This window comes from Protopterus annectens, chromosome 2.part1 (genome assembly GCF_019279795.1).
Source record: "Protopterus annectens isolate FY-2018-M chromosome 2.part1, PAN1.0, whole genome shotgun sequence".
NCBI classification, from domain to species: Eukaryota; Metazoa; Chordata; order Ceratodontiformes; family Protopteridae; genus Protopterus; species Protopterus annectens.
The window spans coordinates 1511881584-1511902757 of NC_056729.1; positions in this window are offsets into that span (position 1 = coordinate 1511881584).

Genomic DNA, 21174 nt, shown 5'->3' on the forward strand with positions numbered 1-21174 from the left:
AGAAGAAGAAGAAGAAGAAGAAGAAGAAGAAGGAGATCACTATTGTGGCTGAGAATTGTAAAGCAGTGGTAGTAGCACAGCAGGTAGCATACTTGCATCTTGATGTAGAGGGCTGTAGATTCTACTCCTACAGCATGTAGATGTGTATTTTAAGGGGGTGGGGTGCTGCAGTCCTGAGTATGTCCTCATTTGGATGAGATGCCTAGTAACTATGAACCTGCCACCCATTCCCTATTGCAATATGCCAATTTACCATTTTTTGCAATGTAACATAGGCAATTTATACTTTAAGGGCAGCAGGTACTGAATTTGTAGATGAAACACTGAACTATAGTTGTTTTCTAACAACCTCATCATTAGTTTCAGATCTCTTTAATGTGGAATTATTAGGATGACTTTTACTTCTGCAAAGATTGTGCATATTGACTGATATTTGTGGATTCGAATGACAGAGGTTCAAGTGACCTTTTATGGTTGAAATGTTTTGAACTGGGGAGTTTGTCATTACTGGTTCATATGTTTTGTTTCATAGGTTCATAGGTTCATAGGTTGGTACTAGGCTATCGGCCCTAGGGCCTATGCAAGCCTAGCCATAACAATTCCCAATTCCCTGGATATTTCTTCCCATAATATTTACTTCTCTGGGCCCCTGTCTAGCAGGGCGACTGACATGATCTCCGGGGTGAATTTCCTATCTCCCATCCAATCATCAAGGTTCCTTTTGAAGAGAGCCAATGAGGCAGTCTGCTTGACATGTATGGGCAGTCTATTCCAGAGTATGTTGAGTCTCTGGGTCAGGAACCTATCCCTCCATCATGTTTTGTTCATTGTGATGACAAGGTTTAGATCCCTGGAGCATGTGGCTCTGAGGGATTGGGATTTCTTTAAGTGGAGCATGTCCAACAGCTCAGGGTTTGACATGGCCTTGTATGTTAAGCAGAGATCGCCTCTGAGTAGACGATATGCCACAGAGTATAGCTGGAGTTTTTTAGACGGTCAGCATGTGATTCTTTTGGTGAGGTATTTCTGTGGCCTTTCCAGCTGTTGCAGATGTCTTGTGAGGTACATACCAAATGGGGCATTATACTCTTTAATGGGTCTAATGAGGGATGAGTACAGTGGGACAATGACCTCTTTTTTTCTGGATGAAAAGCCCTTAGTGATGAGGTGTGCCACATAGAAGGATTTCCTGACTGTTGTGGTGATGTGGTTATCGAAAGTGAGACCACTGTCCACCTGTGTCCCCAAGTCTCTCATCACACTTTCGATGTTTAGCGTCCTGCCACCTATGTGGCAATTCATGGATACATGTTTTTTTCCAAAGAAGATAACTATACATTTCTTGGCATTAAGCTTGAGCCCATGGCTCTGGCACCAGGCATCTGTTTCTGTAAGGCCTTTTTGTAGAATATCCACATCATTTGGGGATTCAATAATGGCTCCCAGTTTGCAGTCATCTGCAAACTTTTTTAGCCGGAGTCCCTTAGTGTTGGCCTGTACTTCAGAGAAGTAGATGCCAAACAAGAGTGGTCCCAGGACTGAACCCTGAGGTACTCCACTTGTCACTTGTCTGGAGCTGGATTTGGAGTCGGCTACTTTTACAGTCTGGGTTCTGTCAGTAAGCCAGTTGGCAACCCATCGAGTGATGTAGGGATTTATGCCCAGCTTAGTAAGTTTATCTATGATTCCAGAGTGGGGGATGGTGTCGAAGGCCTTGGCGAGGTCCAGATAGGCTGTGTTGACCACCTTACCCTCATCCACAGCTCTGGAGACTGATTTGAAGAAGTCAATCAGATTCAGGAGACAAGATCGGCCCTTCACAAACCCAAACTGGGTGGGGTCCAGTGTTTGAAGGTTGCCAATGTCTTTGTTTATAAGTTCCATGATAATGCATTCCATGCCCTTGCAGATCAGGCTTGTCAGACTGATGGGACAGTAATTCTCGGATCCAAGGTGGATCCTCCCTTATGGAGCAGGATAACTGTAGCTGTGCACCACTCAGTGGGCACGAAGCCTGAGGTGAGGCTATGATTAAACATGACACTTAGGTGAGGTGCCAGTTCATTTTGTAGTTCATGTAGTACACAGCCTGGAATGTCATCTGGTCCCATGGATGCTGTATTCTTAGCTTTAGAGAGTGCGGTTTCTACCTGTGTGGCCATGATTATCGGAATTTGGCAATCTTTTGGTATTGAAATGGGCCCTTTAGTGGGTGAGAGGGGGGTGAAGTTGGCACTAAATCGATCTGCCAGGATATTGGCAATATCCTTGGGATCAGTATATTTAATGCCATTCTGTTGTAGCTCAGAGCAGATCTGAGCATTGCCATAACTATAGAATGCATTGTGGTTGTCTTTGGAATCTTTGGCAATTTTATTTTCGTAACTAGCTTTTGAGGATTTTATGAGGGATCTCAGCTTCTTACTGAGGCTGCTGAGGGAGTTTTTTACATCCTGGGATTTTCCTCTTTTCTGCAACAGTTTCTTCCTTCTGTTGTATAGTTTGTTTATAGCAGGGGACCACCGGATTGGCTTCCTTTTTTTGGAGAAGAGCATCTTGGTTCTATTTGGGATGGCACGATTGATGCACTAGTGGATGTGCTCATACAGTGCTTTAGTGTAGGATTCTGCAGTCGAACTTCCAGATCCCGTCTGTGTGGGTGTTGTAAAGTTTGTCACTTCTGACTTCAGCAGCATGAAGTTGGCTTTGGAGAAGTTTTTTAAGGAGGTTTCCTTACTGGGGGGTGGGGGTGGGATGTGGATGTCAAAGGTGATTTGCTTATGGTCAGACCTGATCAATGAGGGGGTGACCACTGGTGTAGAGCATCTATCTCCCATGTTGGTAATGACCAGGTCTAGGATATTGGCTCCCTTGGAGGGACAATGGATTAGTTGATCCAGGGCATTGGAATTTATGAATTCCACAAACCGTTGGGAAAAGGAGTTGGTAACCGAGTAGTTTTCCCAATTAATGGCAGGGTAGATGAAATCACCCAGTATTAGGGTGTTTGGTTGTATCTTAATATTTTCCAGTATGTTTAGAAAGGTGCAGTGAGAATATTGGGGCATGGTGGGGGATCTGTAGCAAGCTACAATTTGGATTGCAGTCCTAGTGTTAGTTACACCTGGAGAATTTCAGATGCATTGTGTTGGGCAACTAGCCTGGAGGTGTGAATATCCTTGGTGAATATGGACACTCCTCCACCTTTAATGTTTCGGTCTTGGTTTTGTGGCCGAAAAGTGTGGTAAGAATTGTAGCCTGGTATTGCAGGGGTGCTCTCTGGAGCCTTGAACCAGGTCTCAGTTACTGCACAGATATCAATGTTCTCCATTTTTAGGTAGTTAAGGTAGTTGGGAAGTTCTAGTCATTGCAGCAGGTGGAGAGGTATGCAGTGCTGGGTAGAGTACTTGGACTTGGTGGCAAACTTTGAGATTTTGTTGTAACAGGATTCTAGTTTAGAGGAGATAGAGGAAGATAGGTTGATTAGTAGAGGGGCACCATACATCAGAGATGGTAGTAAGTAGGTAGTGGCGAGGGTCTGTCTTGTGAAAGGGGATAGAAAATGGGAGTTCCTGTACAGCATGCCAAGTGTCTGATGTGTTTTCTTAATGTTTAGCTGAATATGGGGGTCAAATTTGAGATGTTCATCAATAGTGATCCCAAGAAGTTTAGCAAAAGGAACAACTTCAATAGTGGAGTTGGCATGGCTGATAATGTTGAAAGAAGTTTTGTCAAGAGGGTGAGATTTAGAGGGAGAAAACAGTAGAATTTTAGATTTGTTGGCATTTAGAGAGAGGTGATTTTGAAGCATCCAGTTCTCAGTGGTGGAAAAAGCAGTTTGGGTTTTTGTTTGGAGTACTTGGAGGTTAGCAGCAGAGCAGACTAGAGTTGAGTCATCTGCATATTGGACTATCTAGGTGTTAGGAATAGCTGTGTGGAAGTCATTAATAAAGATATTAAATAGCATTGGGCCGAGTATAGATCCTTGGGGGACACCAGCTGGGGTTGGGAGGAAGGTTGAGGTGCCAGTTTTCCATTTTACGGTCTGAGATCGGTCAGAGAGGTATCTGCTGAACCAGGCAAGGGTGTTGTGTGAGAGATTAAGATTAGCAAGGTGGTTTAGGAGATGAGAATGGGAGACAGTATCAAAAGCCTTGGAGAGGTCAAGGAGGACTGTGGATACAAGTTCTCCAGAGTCATGGGCGTGGTTGATTTCATCATGAGACACACAGATGTCCCTCTCACCAGGCTAGATAAGAAAAAGGTCATAGTCAGCTGCCTGTCAATTGCCAGGATCTGCCATATCACACATGCACTCAAGTCTCAACAAGTACTGTTAATGACTCCATCATAGTCCATGTTGGTGTAAATGACTTGAGATGTACCTCTCTGGACTATATGAAAAAAGACATGACTGAGCTCTTGGACTATGTGTCTCAGGCAGGTATGTCCCTAGCCTTAAGCAGCATTTTACCTTCACCTAGGATGATGTGTTAATACAAACATAAAATGTTCAACAGTCACCAAAAATCCCAGCAGAAACACAGTTAATTGTCAGGGAGCTTCTCTGTTTTATTTCATACAAACAGAAAATGATTGACTTCAATAATTGGCTTAGTATCTGTCAGCCTGGGATGATATGATCGACAGACCTCAATGCTTTGCCAGACATGGTCTTCATATGTCACCCCTGGAATTTCAGCTACTGGCTAAGGCTCTTGTCACCCTCATAATTCCTTTTTTAGACAGTGTCTCCAGGACAAAATTTGGACAGTTTGGAGACAAAGCAAGAGAGACGAGATTGCGTTGGTTTGGACATGTGCTGAGGAGGGATGATGGGTATATTGGGAAAAAGATGCTAAGGATGGAGCTGCCAGGTAAGAGGAAAAGAGGAAGGCCTAAGATAAGGTTTATGGACGTGGTGAGAGAGGACATGCAGGCGGTTGGTGTGACAGAGCAAGATGCAGAGGATAGGAAGAAATGGAAAGAGATGATCCGCTGTGGCGACCCCTAACGGAAAAAGCTGAAAGAGGATGATGATGTCTCCAGGACAAAATTTCTGACATAAAATCTCCATCTAATAACAACCTCAAAATTATGCTGCTAAATGTTTAATATGAAACTGCATTCATAGGTTCATAGGTTCATAGGTTTATACTAGGCTATCTGCCCTAAGGCATTTATAAGCCTAGCCCAAATTTTTGTGGCTTACACCACCCCTTATATGAAAAAATACTGTGCCCATTAGTTTGTTGTGCCTCTGTCCAGCAGTGACACAGAGATGATTCCCGGGTAAACCTACTCTCCCATCCACAGGTCTAGATTTCTCTTGAACAGAGTCAGCGAGGTGCTCTGCCTCACATGGACCGGGATTTTATTCCACAGCATAGGGAGTCTCTGAGTGATAAATCTATCCCTCCAGCACGTCCTATTTATATCCGTGCTAAGGTTTAAGTCGCTTGCTCTAGTGGTTTTGGTGGATTTGGATTTTTGAGGTGGAGCATGTCCATTAATTCGGTTGGACATGGCCTTGTATGTCAGGCACATGTCACCTCTGAGCAGAGGCGGTATGTGACTGAATAGAGCTGGAGTTTCTTCAATCTGGCAGCATATGACAGATTTTGGAGTCCTTTATCCTTTGGTGAGGAACTTTGGGGGTCTCCATTGCTGCAGATGTCGGGTGAGATACTCGATCATTGGTCTGATAAGTGAAGAGTACAGGGGAACAATAACCTCACTAGATCTGGATGTGAATCCTTTCATGATCAGGTGGGCAATGTAGAAGGTCTTTCTAACCACTTTAGCAATGTGAGTGTCAAAAGAAAGGCCACTGTCAACCTGGGTCCCCAGGTCCCTGATAACCTCTTCTGTGCTTAGTGGATTGCCACCTATATGGTAGCTGGGGTTACCTTGTTTTTCGGGGTATGACTATACATTTTTGGCGTTTAACTTCAGGCCATGGCTCTGGCACCAGCTATCTGTTTCCGTGAGTCCCTTCTGAAGGATATCCGTGTTCGATGCACTTTCCACTATGGCGCCCAGTTTGCAGTCGCCTGCAAACTCAACAAAGTCCTCCTATGTTGGCCTGTACTTCTGAGAAGTCGCCCAAGCAATAGGGGGGAGGACTGAGCTGACATGGGACACCACACCAGACCGGCTTTGGAGTCTGACACAGCTTCTGAAAAGTCGATGCAGCAAATAGGGGGCCAAGGACTGACCCCTGACACCACCACCTGTGACCGCTTCTTGGAGTCTGAGCCAGCAACTCTAACCCTGTGGGTTCTGTCCTTAAGCCAGTTTGCAACCCATCTTGTGACATATGGGTTTACATTTAAGCTGGTAAGTTTTTCTACAATACCGAGTGGGGTATTGTGTCGAAAGCCTTGCAAGGTCAAGGTAGGCTGTATGGACTGCCTTTCCCTCATCAATGGCCTTGGTGACTGTTTCTCAAGTCCCAAGTTCAAAAGGCATGATCTTCCCTTGACAAAGCCAAACTGGGTCGGGTCCAATGTCTGCAAGTCCCCTATATCTTTGTTTATGAGCTCCATTATGATCCTCTCCATAGCTTTGCAGACTAGACTTGTTAAGCTTATGGGGCGGTAATTACCAGGGTCCGAGGCGCTGCCTTTGTGGAGTGGGGCTACAGTTGTCATGCCACTCCTTGGGCACGTATCCTGTGGTAAGGCTGAGATTAAACAGCTGCCTTGTAATGGGTTTAATCTCATTTAGCTCATGTAGCACACAGCCGGGATACCATCCGTCCCATTGATGCTGTGTTTTTAGCTTTAGAGAGTGCAGCTTTCACCTGCATTTGAGATGTCCGGGAGGCTACACTGGCTGGGATAGTTATCTCTCCTTTAGGGGGGAGAGGTGAAGTTTGCACTGAACCTGTCTGCCAGTATGTTGGCAATGTCTGTGGGTTCAGTGATTTTTGTATCATTTTGGACTAATTCTGAGCATATCTGGGAGTTTCCACCCAGGTTCCTAACATAGCTGAAAAAGGCCTTATGATTGTCCTTGAATCCATGGCATTTTTCTCTCAAAATTGGCCTTAGTTGATTTTATGAGTGCTCGTATTTTTTACTAATAATGATCAGGGGTGACTTCCTTTATGGATTTTGTTCTATCATGTAATAGCTTTCTCCTCTTATTGTAAAGTTTGTTAATGGCTGGGGTCCACCAGACTGGACGTTTGCCCTTGTGGAAAGAGTCTTGGTTTTATTTGGGATTGCCTGATCCATGCAGTCCTGGAGGTGTTCATAGAAGGCATTTGTAAGGGCTTCCAGCTTGGGTTGTGGTTTCCACAGGCTCAGGGGCCGTGAAGGATAACACTCCAGTCTTGAGTAGTGTCAAGTTTGCTTTAGAGAAGTTCTTCACTATGCTCTTTTTGTTTGGGGTGGGGGCGGATGTGGATTTCCAGTGTGATTAGTTTATGATCAGATCTCACCAATGAGGGATATACTCCGTGTGGAGCATTTTGTCCCCATGTTTGTGACAATGAGATCTAGTATATTTTCTCCTCTCGTGGGAACAGTGACTAGCTGTTCCATGGCATTTGAATTTATGAACTCCAGGAACTGTTGGGCTAGAAAGTTAGGGCTTGAGTAATGTTCCCAGTCTATATTCGGTAGTTGAAGTCACCCAATATGATGGTGTTTGGAGATACATTTATACCCTCCAGTGTCTTCAGGAAGGCTGTGTGGGGTTCCTGAGTTTGAGAGGGTGGCCTGTAGCATGCTACAATTTGTAGAGCAGTTTTGCCTATGGTTAGTTGCACCTGGATGGTTTCCAAGCTTCGTGCATTGCCACCAACCTGGAGGTGTGGGTATCCTTTATTAATATGGATACACCCCTCCTTTTGTGGTGTGGTCCGGGTTTTGGGGCGGAACGCATGATATGAGGTAAAACCTAATAGTGCCGGGTGCTCTCAGGAGCCTTGAACCAGGTTTCAGTTACAGCACAGACATCGATGTTCTCCATACTGAGAAGAGCCTCGAAAAGTGCAGCATTTTGAGATTTAGACTTCTGGCATTGAGCAGCATTACCCTCAGTTTCTTCCCATTTTGTTTTCTAGGGTGGTAGGTTTAGAATTTGAGCCTTGCCTAAAAAGGCACTATGGGGTGGCAAGAGCCTTAGCCAATATCCGGAATCCCAGGGTGACAGGTGCAAGCCGCTCTGCGGCGTGGCTTGTCAAGCATGTCATCCCAGGCAGACAGACACTGGATCCCCTTTGAATGACACCAGACATTAAGCCAATTGTTAAAGCTGATCATCTTGTCTCTATATTGTGGCATCATTCTTGGTGAAGGAAGGATACTGCTCAGGGTTAGGTCATACCTGCCTGGGCTACATAATCAGAGAGCTCCTCTATGTCTCTTTTCATGTAGTCCAGGGAGGTACGTCTCAGGTCGCTCACACCAGCATGGACAATGACTGTTTCATATTTGTACTTGCCGTGGAGTGACCTGAGTGCTTGTGTTATGTGGCGGATTCTAGTGCCCGATAGGCAGCTTACTGTGACCCTCTCCTTGTTCAGCCTGGTGAGTGGGACGTCAGTGTGTCTGACTATGGAGTCACCTATGACAAGTATGTTTGGTGTTGTATTTGGCCTTAAGGGCTGTGACTGCTTTGCACACTGCTTTTGTGGTTTATGTGTTGCTTGTGGGGGTTTGAGGTAGCAGTTGTTTGGGTGTCTGCTTTGGAGGCCTCTGCTGTTTAGGTAAATTTTTACTCAGAGCCTCCGAGTATGTCTTTGTGTGTTTATGTGTTTGATTCAGTGGAGTGGTAGCATTATGTGAGGCTGGTTTTGTGGTGTGTGTAGTTGCCTTCTCCTCCTGTCTGGTCTTGCCAGTCCTGAGTTGAGAGAGCTCAGCCTCCAGTTTCACTGGAAGCAGTCCTCACCTTGGAAGACACAGACTGGTAAAACAGTATGATTCCCTTGAGATACTTCAGGTACAATTACCTTTTGGTAGGGCACCTATTCAAGTCATTGCCAGCTACAAGACACACTCCATGCATCAGGCACCCACTCTTCCTATTTGGATCTACTTGGGTCTATCAAGATACATCTGAACACCATGGTTTTGGGCGACTTTAACTACCCATCCATTGCCCAAAGGTTCCTCGACTTTGTTATCTCCTATACCCTGGACCAGCTAGTTGTCACCCCCACAAGGGGTGCCAACATCCTGGATCTAGTGCTTACCAATATGGGGGACCACAGTCCACCATTGTGAGGTGTTCCCTGGTGCGATCTGTCCAAAAATCACTCTCATTCAAAATAACCATCACACCTGACCCCCCCCCCCCAACAACAAATAAATTAAAAAACTTCTCAAAAATAGATTATAACCTCTTATGGGTTGGTATAAATAGCTTCACTTCACCTTCCCCCTCAGATGGAACTGGCAACTATGCTGAGTTCTACACCAGTACTTTATAAAAACACCTGCATAACTGCAAAGACTTGGACGTACCTGATAGGACCAAAACAACTGCCATTAACAAGCTTTACAATAAGAGGAAGAAACTGCTGTCTAAAGGTAAGAGGGAGCAAGCCCTAAATTTGAAACACTCCATCCTCAGCTTAAACAAGCAAATAAGACTTCTTGTGAAGTCCTCCAAAGCAATCTATGAATCCAAATTAGCTTCCACAACTAAGGACAACCATAGGGTGTTCTTTAGTTATATATGTAACCTAAAAGGAAAGATCCAGATTTGTGCCAAACTGGCAGTTAATGATGCCACATATAGTGAGCCTGTGGACATACCTAACTTGTTAGCTGACAGGTTCTGTGAAAACTTCACTCCCCTGTCCCCACCACACATACACCATGACATCCCTACCACCTCTCCCCTACCTTGTATCTTTAAAGAACAGGCTGTAAATCTCCTCTCTAAGGACAAAAATGCAGGATATGTGGGACCTGATAACATCTCAGGCTGCATCTTACATGGGCTCCAACAATTAGCAACACCATTGGGTACTCTTTTTCAATCATAGTCTAAGCACCGGCTTCATCCCATTTGAATGGAGAATGGTCACTGTTATTCCCTTGCACAAAAGTGGTGCTTCTACTGACCCCAGGAACTATAGACTTATTAGCCTGACTAGCCCTATCTGCAAGGCCATGGAGCGAATCATCATGGACCTTATCAACAAAGATATAGGTAATCTCCAAACACTTGACCCTACTCAGTCTGGATTTGTCAAAAGGAAATCCTGCCTGTTAAACTTAGTGGACTTCTTTGAGACAGTCACCAAGGCCCTGTACAGGTTGAAATCTGTGCATACAGCCTACCTGGACTTAGCCAAGGCTTTTGACACTATCCCCCACTCAGGCATCATTGACAAACTTACCCAGCTAGGTATCAACCCTTACATCATTAGATGGGTCACTAACTGTCTGACTGATAGAACCAATATAGTCAAAATAGGGCAATCTACCTCCAACAGCCGACCTGTAATGAGTGGTGTTTCACAGGGATCAGTCTTGGGACCTGTACTGTTTGGAATCTATTTCTCTGAAGTACAAGCAAAAACTAAATGTCTGTGGCTGACAAAGTTTGCTGATGACTGCAAACTGGAAGCAGTCATAGAATCCCCAGATCATGTCAACATGCTACAAGAGGGTCTTACACAAACAAATGATTGGTGCCAAAGTCATAGCTTTAAACTCAATGCAAAAAAGTGTATTATCATCCCTTTCAATAGCAGCAATGTTCCTGCTAACTATCACATCAATATTAACACCTGAAGTATGCACTTAGTGGTGAGAGACCTGGATACACAGGTTGACAGCAACCTTACCTTTGATCACCCTGTCTCCACAGTGGTAAGAAGGACATTCTATATTGCTCATCTCATAAGTAAGGGCATTGCATCCAGAAAAAAAAGAAGTTATAACCTCCCTGTACTCTTCCCTCATCAGGCCAATAATTGAGTACAATGCCCCTTTTGATATGTACCTTTCCAAGCACCTGCAGCAATTGCAGAGACCACAAAGGTTCCTCACAAGGAAGATTCAAGGTCTTTAACATCTGTCCTATGTGGATCATCTGAAATCACTGTTACTTAATTCTGTTTCATACAGACTACTCAGAGGTGATCCCTGCCTTGCATATAAGGCAATATCTGACCCTGGTTTATTGGAAATGCTGCATATCCACAAGCAAATTGTACATGTTACTTGCTCTAAAGACCTTAACTTGATATGTGACATTAATAAAACCTGCTGAAGGGACAGATTTGTCTCTCAGAGGTTGCCACACCTTTGGAAGAGACTCTCACTTCATGTCAAACAGAACACCTCATTGGCCCTCTTCAAATGGAATCTGGACAGCTGAATGGGGAACCATAAAAACACCCTGGGGGGGTCCCACTAATAAAACTTGGATAGGCTTGTAAGGGCACTAGGGCCATTAGCCTAACAGTTTCCTATAATCTTATGATCCTATAAAACTCAACCTTTGACTATTCCTAGCCATACTAGATCTAAGGGAGGTGATGGTTACTGATCAGCAGTATGGTTTCATGCCTGGAAAGAGCACTACCAGGAAAGAGCACTACAGATGCGATGTTTGCTCTGAGAGTGTTGATGGAGAAGTATAGAGAATGTCAGAAGGAGTTGCATTGTGTCTTTGTGGACTTAGAGAAAGTATATGACAGGGTGCCTAGAGAGGAGTTGTGGTATTGTATGAGGAAGTCAGGAGTGGCAGAGAAGTATGTAAGAGGGGTACAGGATATGTACAAGGGTAGTGTGACAGTGGTGAGGTCTGCAGTGAGACTGACATTGCATTTAAGGTGGAGGTGGGATTACATCAAGGATCAGCTCTGAGCCCTTTCTTATTTGCAGTGGTGATGGACACGTTGACAGACAAGATCAGACAGGAGACCCCGTGGACTATGATGTTTGCAGATGACATTGTAATCTGTAGTGAGACCAGGTTGAGGAGACCCTGGAGAGGTGGAGATATGCTCTAGAGAGGAGAGGAATGAAGGTCAGCAGAACTAAGACAGAATATATGTGTGTGAATGAGAGGAAGGATAGCGGAATGGTGAGGATGCAGGGAGTAGAGGTGGCGCAGGTGGATGAGTTTAAGTACTTGGGATCAACAGTTCAGAGTAATGGTGAGTGTGGAAGAGAGATGAAGAAGAGAGTACAGGCAGGGTGGAATGGGTGGAGAAGAGTGTCAGGAGTGATTTGTGACAGACGGGTACCAGTAAGAGTGAAAGGAGAGGTTTACAAGAGGGTAGTGAGACCAGCTATGTTATATAGGTTGGAGATGGTGGCACTGACAAAAAGGCAAGAGTCACAGCTGGACATGGCAGAGTTAAAGATGTTAAGATTTTCACTGGGTGTGACAAGGGTGGACAGGATTAGGAATCAGTATATTAGAGGGTCAGCTCAGGTTGGAAGGTTTGGAGACAAAGCCAGACAGGTGAAATTGCATTGGTTTGGACATGTGCTGAGGAAGAATGCTGTGTATATTGGGAAAAGGATGCTGAGGATGGAGCTGCTAGGTAAGCAGAAAAGAGGAAAGCCTAAGATTAGGTTTATGGATGTGGTGAGAGAGGACATGCAGATGGTTGGTGTGACAGAGCAAGATGCAGAGGACTGGAAGAAATGGAAACAGATGATCCGCTGTGGCGACCCCTAAAGGGAACAGCCGAAAGAGAAGAAAAAGAAGAAGACTAGGTCGAATGGCAAAAAAGTCCTGTCTGTAGAATGTGACCATTTAACAAACACTCTGAGAATTCTGAGAATTCACATTCATCAGTCTATTTGTGAATTATTCCTTTTTGAGATTACTGACATACATAAACCAGTTATTACTTCACAGAATCCATACTAAACTGTACAACTTCAATTAAATTCTGAACTCTAAAAGTATTAATTTATTGGCTTCTTAACTACAAGAAAACTACCTTTAAGAAGTTTCCCATTCATTGCTGAGAAAAAATATATAAAATTTGCATACTATCTATGTATCTGAAAGATAGACTGAACTAAAGGCAGTACCAAAATATGCAGTGCCATCTAATGCCCGTTTTGCAAACCTTTGAGATCAAAGGTCCAGATGTCCTAGTCTTCTTATCTTCTGATCACCCTTTTGTCAGAATTACCAAAGGTATATTCATGCAGACTAATAAAGAAAAATGTTGGATCCTTAGTCCTTCTGTCTTGCTACTGTTTTTATTCTTCCTCTTATCTGCTGCCTGTATCTTACATTTTCAGGCAATTGAGATAGCATATTAGGTTTATTAGGTTTCTTTATGCATGGGTGTTTACCATTTGTTAAACTTAATAATTCTGTCTTGTCTGAAGTAAATACACTGAGACATAAAATCATTTTGTGGCAAGACATTTATTTTCCATAATAGTATTAACAGCTAGTGAGATTGCTCAGAATGCAAGTCTAACATGGCAGACAACAATATATTACCTTAAGTAAATGAAAGAAAGCACTGATTAGCTGATGTGACACCTTCTGTAATATTCTTTCCAGCCATAATTCACACACTCTAAACTGGCAGAAAAATAATACAACCATCTTCTACTGCTTGCTCAGATAGTCACATTTTGGAATGTTCTCATAAGTATGAGCAAATACTATTGATCTCACCTGCAATTTTACTTTACACAGACAACACTGCATTCATTACAGAACTTGTAATAAAAGTAAGGATAAAATACAATGACAGATTGTCCATCCATCCATCCGTCTACCCCTTTTGTTCCATATTTTTTTATGTATAACAGGGCAGAGTTAAGTCTCTTTATCCAAATTTGCCTAATGCAGTTGCAGCACCAAGTCTCACAGAACACAATTATATTTTCTGGCCTAGCTTCTTCAGAAATAATTTCCACAGCCCAAGTATACTCTCTCACCTAGCTTGCTTAGAAATAATGTATGAAATAATTCTAGTAAAAAAAAAATAATTCTGAAACTTATTATTTATTTATTTATTTATTTATTTATTTATTTGCTTTTGTTAACCAGGAAAGTCCACTGGGCTGAAATGAGCCCATTTTCAGTGGAGACCCGGGGAGAAGAGCTCCAAAAAAAAAAAAAACAATGCACATAAGAGATTATTTAGAGAGTTAATAACAGCATTTAACAATATACAAGAGTAATAACAGCATTTAACAATATACAATAGAATAATATAGGAGTCAGAAGTGACACAGTAACATAGGCAATGTATAGCAACATTTTGTGGAAGACTCGGGTGCTTGGCAGTCAGTGATGGCTCATATTGGACTGCAGGACTGAAGCCCCCCTCGGCTGTGAACCACAATGGTACAGTCCTACAAATCATTCTAACTGAGCATAGAAAGTGAATCCGGACTGCTGCCCCACCAGTCCAGATTCAGGAAGAAGGCAGCAGTCTGCTGATTCCCCAGAAGTCTATGTGGTGGTAAACTGGAAGGGGATCGGACTGCAGAGTCAGCAGTCTTGAATTCACAGGAAGGAACAAAGAGCCGGGAAACCAGAACTATGCATTCCAGAACAAACGCAGACTCAGGATGAAGAAGCAAGCTGTTATTGCAGGTATGGAGACTCAGGATGAAGAAGCAAGCTGTTATTGCAGGTACAGAGACTCAGGATGAAGAAGCAAGCTGTTATTGCAGGTACAGAGGTGTGTGTGTGTGTGTGTGTGTGTGTGTGTGTGTGTGTGTGTGTGTGTGTGTGTGTGTGTGTGTATGTATAAAATGCCCCAGTTGATTTATACTGGTGGCTAGAGAGAACTCAGGATACCTGCTGGTTAGAGAATACCTCAGGCTTGAACCCTGTACCTTGGGTGCAGGTAACAAGACCCTGAATTCCCTACCCACCACCATATGTGAAACTTTTGCAGATTTTTGCCTCATATTTTGTTCTATTCTGTTCCTCATAAAATCTGTGGTTTCTGAATGTTTAATTCCTTAAATAGTTGATGGTGCAGTGGTAGCATTGTTGCCTCACAGCTAGAGGTTCTCTTGTTTGATTCTTGTCTGGGGTGCCTTCTGTGTTGAGTCTGCATGTCCTGCCTGTGTTTGTGTGGCTTTGCTATGGTGTCCTCCCATGTTACAAAGACATGTGTTTGCAGTATTTCTATCTGGGCCACTGCTGAAAATTGGCTTTTGTTCCAAGTCATACTTTCCTGGTTAACAAATGTTAAATAAATAAAATTGACAGGCATTTGAATTTCAGACTTCATATTCTTCAGAATGTACATAATAACACAAATCCTTTTATTCTAGCAATTTTCTAAGTTTATAAGATGAATATTTGAAATTTGTCCCTATTTTTGGGACTGTATTCCCCCATTATTAGCTTTGTAAGGTTTTTTGTGCTAAGGTTGAGAGCTATGGTGAGTACTGAATTCACTGAATATGTTTGAGGACTGTATTCCTAATTATTGGCTTTGTCCAGGTGTTTTGTGTTAAGAGGTTGACAGCTATGGTGAGAACTGAATTCACTAAATGGTAGCCATTTAAGTTTCAGTCTTCCTCTCTTTCACAAAACAGCTGATTTGGCATAGTGGTATGTTGCTCTGACTGTTTTGCACAGGGTCCTGGGTTCAAGACTTGGCAGTGAAATGTATGGTGGTAACACAGTATTTTATTGTAGCAACTTTCCAAGATTATACAAGCAATGTTTAAAATGTGTCCCTGGTTTTTGGGCTTTTGTCCCTCACCAATATATTTTGGCTTTTTCCAGATTTCTTGTGCTGCAAAGTTGAGAGATACAGCTGAGTGTCGCATAGATTTTACAAGGAGCTGAGAGCTGCAGGGGAAGAGAAGTTTAGTGCTGCTTTTGCTGAGTCTGCCTGCATTGTTAATAGCACAGCAGACAGTGTACTTCCTTTTGATGCAGAATGCAGTATGTAGGTGCATTGCTGATATTGTACTGTGTTGTAAATGGGGTGGATGCTGCTATCTTGCGAATGTCCTCTTTGGCGAAGATACCTAGTAACTATGAACCCATCTGTTATTTGCCATCCATTCCCTATTGCAATATTACTAGTTTATTTTTTTAATGTAATATAGGCAATTTATTCCTCAAGGGCAACAGGCACTTTATTTGTGGATGAAGCAATGAAATATAAAGTTGTTTGCTAGCAGCAACCTCTTCATTAGCTACAGATCTTTTTAATGTGGAATTATTTAGATGACTTTTACTTCTGCAGAGATTGTGCATATTTACTGATACTGGTGGACTGTAGAAGTTTGAGTAGATTTTTATGATGGAAATGTTCTCAATTGGGGAGTTTTGTCATTATTGGTGCATGCATTTTGTTTCATTGTTTACTGGAAAAATGTTCAAAACAATAAATTTAAAACACCCTCTAACAACTGTACTGTATTATACAAGGAATATAATTTAATACAATCAGGAAGGTACATCACAGAACACATGTATGTTTTGTGTGCAAGGGGAATATCATTTGAAAATAGCCCAAAGTTAATCTTTATCTGCCACTAGCCAAATGTATTTTCTTTGAATGTGGGTTTCAATTCTGTTTCAATGAATGTGAGTTTCAAGGGCAGAGAAGTTTTAATGCTAAGTCTCTTTTCATTGTGAGACTGCATTGCTTTGTTTAGAATGTCTTAGTGTTTGTGCTGTAAAATGCAAAATAAAACTTTCAAATGAAGTCCAAATCATCGAAGAAGTAAAGCAGTATGCACATTAGTGTTTATGGTAAATGGGGTGAACTAGCCAAGCAATGGGGCATTGGAATGGCTGCAAGGGGAGGATCCATTCGACCATGATTTTGTGAGGGGGAAGGGTGGCAATCTCAAAGACAGCCTCAGTTGAACTATACCTCTCAGCTGTCCAGATTTTCACAGAATTAATAGATTTTTGCTTCTTATTTTTGTTTTTTCCTCATAAAATTTGTGGTTTTCTGGCAAATCATTTAGGAATGAAGTCACTAAACAATGACAGACATTGAGTTTCAGACTTCATAACCTTCAGAAAAATGCATGCTAAAGCAAGACCTGTTATTCTATCAACTGTCTCAGGTCATACAAGAGCAATTTGTAGTACTGTTTGTATGTTCCCCCACTATATTTGGCCTTGTCCAGATTTCCTGCATTAACAGGTTGAGAGGTACATGCAAATAAACTGCTTTATAGAATTAGGCATATATGAACCTCTCAACTGTCCCCGATTTTGGCTCAAAATGTTGCTTTTCCCCTAATAATCCCTCTGCAAAATGGCAATTTTGGAAGAAAACTTGGGCGGGTTTACAATTAATAAATAACTGTAATAATCAAAGTTATAGATTACTTTTATTTCAGAACTGCATGTAGATTTTTATTTTGTCAGTTGCTCAAGTTAGCAGTACTCATATTAAAAAGTGTCCCTTCTTTGACAGGTTCCCAGCTGTATTGTGTGGCTATTTTATATTTTTGCATCACAAGTTTGGTCCATTTTTCATAAAATTGTGTTTTTTCTGGCAAATTAGTGGCAAATCATTAAACACTGAAGTTAGAAAATAATGACAGACATTTGAGTTTCCGATTTCATACCCTTCAGAAAATTTATACTAATGCAAGACTTACTATTCTATTACCTTTCTAAGTTTATAAGAGCAATATTTAAAATTTGCCCTTATTTTTGGGCCTTTGTCTCTGTTCTATGTATGGCTTTGTTCATATTTCTTGCTCTAAGGTTGAGAGGTATGACAAATGTGTCAGGGCCATCACAGTCAGCCAGAGACATTTCAAATTGTGCCATACGTATTGTACCCCACTCCCCCATGTAGTGACTCTGGATGTGTCGAAGCAAGGCAAGGAGCAGTTATGCAGTGTAAGTGTGCAGAGTATCTCCCCATCCAAGGTAGACACAAGTACTACAGTGGCTTTTTGTCTGTACTTGATTTTGCAGAATGTTTTGGTTTCTGTCATATTTTTATACTGTTGATTTATGCTTATTATCATTCAGAAAGTGCCTGTTGCTCTTTGTTTAAGTAGCAATGCTTTAATGACCATCAGGTAAGCTTGTTTTAGATTGTAAGATGCAAGTAAGCTTTATTAAGCATACTGTTAAAGAATTGCCAACATTGAAAACCTTCCTGTTGTTGCCATGCAGAGAATACTTACTTAACTAGACAATGTATAAGCCTTGGGTATTGAAATGCATATGATAGTATTTGTAATAAAGGACAGGATTACATTATTTTAAGAAGCTCATTACATTTGTTGGAGACTTGCATTCATCCTTGCAGGCTTTACCTGTAAACTAAACAGAATGCCAATCTATCATGTGTGGTCCATAACCTGTGCAGTAATCCTCTAAGCAATGTATATTGAGCTTGTTTCTTGTTTGCTTTTCATTTTTTACTTTGATCATGTTTTCCCCATGAAACAAGTAGTTAGTTGTCAGGCAGCAGGTCATTTTTGGATAAGAAACATTTTTACAAGTGGGAGTATCACAGAGATTGCTACATTCAGCATGTTACTTGGTACTTTTATAAAGCTGAATATAAATTATAATTAGAACTGCAGTGGAAGGAGAAGTGGTTTGAGTTGAGTTCTGCTTGTTTTTCTTATACTTGATTTTGACTGGCATTCCAGTGGGTCTATATCATATATTAGAAATTCCAAAATATCGAACACCATAAGCTTGAACTTGGAATTTCAAAATATGATAACATCGAACACTCAGAATAGCTAATTTTTTTACAGGGAAAAAAATTCGCTGTTCCGAGAAACATACACACAACACAAGCACACCAAAATAAATAGACTACACACATACAGTTAACAAAACCCTATTTCTAACCCTACACTAAACCGTATGTACATTCCTATCTATCCACTAACCTTAACCCGCACCCTAACCCTAAGGTCCGTAACTATCGCACACTTACCCTACGAAACTATACACAAACTAATTAATATACACACACATACAATTAATAAAACCCAACCCTACACTAAACCATACATACATTCCTAACTATCCACTTACCTTAACCCGCACCCAAACCCTAATGTCCGTAACTATCGTACAAATACACTACGAAACTATGCTCAAACAAACTAATTAATAAACACACATACAGTTAACAAAACCCAACCCTACACTACACCATACATACATTCCTACCTATCCACTTACCTTAACCTGCACCCTAACCCTAAGGTCTGTAGCTATCGCACCATAGTGGAGGAAATTGCGAAGCCAGGCAACGGCCCACCGTAAACTTGCCCTAGGTAAGAATTCAATGTCCCGGGGCTTCGCTATTTTCATCCTTTGATGTAGTAGGTTCGATATTATAACATTCAAAGTTTTACAACTTTGATGTTATAATATAGACCCCATTCCAGTAATGTATTTAAAAAGTAATTTATTTTTTCATGCCCCACAACCTGTTTGTTTCCATCTAGATATTAAGTAAGCTGTCATGCAGCCAATGCACTGAAATATTTTTTTTCTTCTACACTTCATTTTGTCTTGATTGGACTCTCATAATGACAGTTTGGCACCCAGGGCAGCGTATTTAATTAAAGTTACACTTTTTGTGGTTTTGATCATAGCTCCTCTCCTTTCTGGTTGGCCACACCCCTTCCCATTGACCCCACCCATTCAGCTGTCTCCTGCAGCCCCCCTTTGATTTGAAGTCACCAGCCACCACTGTTGGTAGGTATTCAATAGATCAGACAGATAATGATAATCTGCACTAACACAATTTTTACACACCATGTGAGGCAGGGTGAGGCACACTGCTGTGAATAAGGGTGAGTGCCCAATAGGGAGATTAAAGAAGAGTGTGGGTATTGTGGGTATCAGAGATGAGTCAAGTTAGTAATCAGGTGACTGAGGAATTGGGGATGGTGCAAGGGCATAGCCAATGAGAGGAGAGATGTTGGTCGAGTGATTTTTTTGAATGACGGGGCATTATTTATAGTCTGTAGAGAAGGTGGAAGGGCATTCCAGAGTTTAGCTACAGTGAAAGAGTAAAGGTATTGGCCTACAGGGAGTTTAGGTCTCTTAACTTGGATAAGTGATTGATTTTCAGATCTTAGCGAATGGTTTGGTTGATAAAGAGTCAGAAGTGAATCCAGGGCAGGGCATTTGGAGGAATTATGGATGAATTTGTGTGCTGTGGCTAGTTGTATGTAAGTTAGGTGTTGTGGGAATTCTAGCCAATTCAGGGATTGTAATGAGTGACAGTGGTGGGAGGAATATTTTGCTCAAGTAATGAATTTAGCAATTTTGTTATAGCAGCTCTCCATTTTATTTTTTAATGACGATTGGATGTTTGTCTGAATGGGGGCACCATAGAGGAGAGAATGTAGGAGAAAAGTTTGGGTGAATGTTTTTCTAGTAGAGTAGTTTAAAAAGTGTTTATGTCGGTAGAGGATGCCAAGTTTTTGGTGTGTTATTTTGATGGTGTTGTGGATGTGTTGGTCAAAGGTTAAGTTGTCATCTAAGGTTATGCCAAGTAACTTAATATGGGAAGCTACCTCTAAGGCAGTCTTGTTGGAGGAGAAAATGATGAAATCAGATTTATTAATGGTGGTACTTTTTTGGGGCGTAAAGATCAAGAGTTTTGTTTTATTTGGGTTGAGGGTGAGGTGATTATTTGTCATCCAGGTTTCGGTAATAGAGAAAGCATTCTGGGTGATGGTCAGAAGTTCGGTTTCAGAGTTACCAGAGCAGATAATAGTAGAATCATCCGCGCATTGAACTACAGATGCATGAGTGAGAGTTCTGTCTGCGTCACTTGGCTGTTAAGATATTTAGAAAAATGTGAAAATAATATCTATATAAATCAATGTTATAAAAATAACCGTTAATATCTATTTACCTGCTCTAGACAGAGGTCAAATATTAATGCAGTTGAGTTTGTCATTGTGTAAGCTTTAAGATTAAATATTTTAAAACCTTGTACATAGCATGGTTTGGGTATTATTGATGCAAGTATGAATAAGCAATATTTGATGCCTAGAGACGTCAGTAGGAGTTAACTGCAGATGCACCTGGAGGCATCACTCAGATGTAATGAGTTAAAGCTTCTTCCATTTTTTCCAGACTTTTATTATTTGAGTTGATATACTCCATCGGTGTTTCATTTATTTTAGTCAGGTCTGTATGCAATTGTTGTATACTTTCCTCAAGGTTACTGAAAGTCATGTCTGGAGCTTGCACTTCTTTTTGCTGAACAGCTACAGT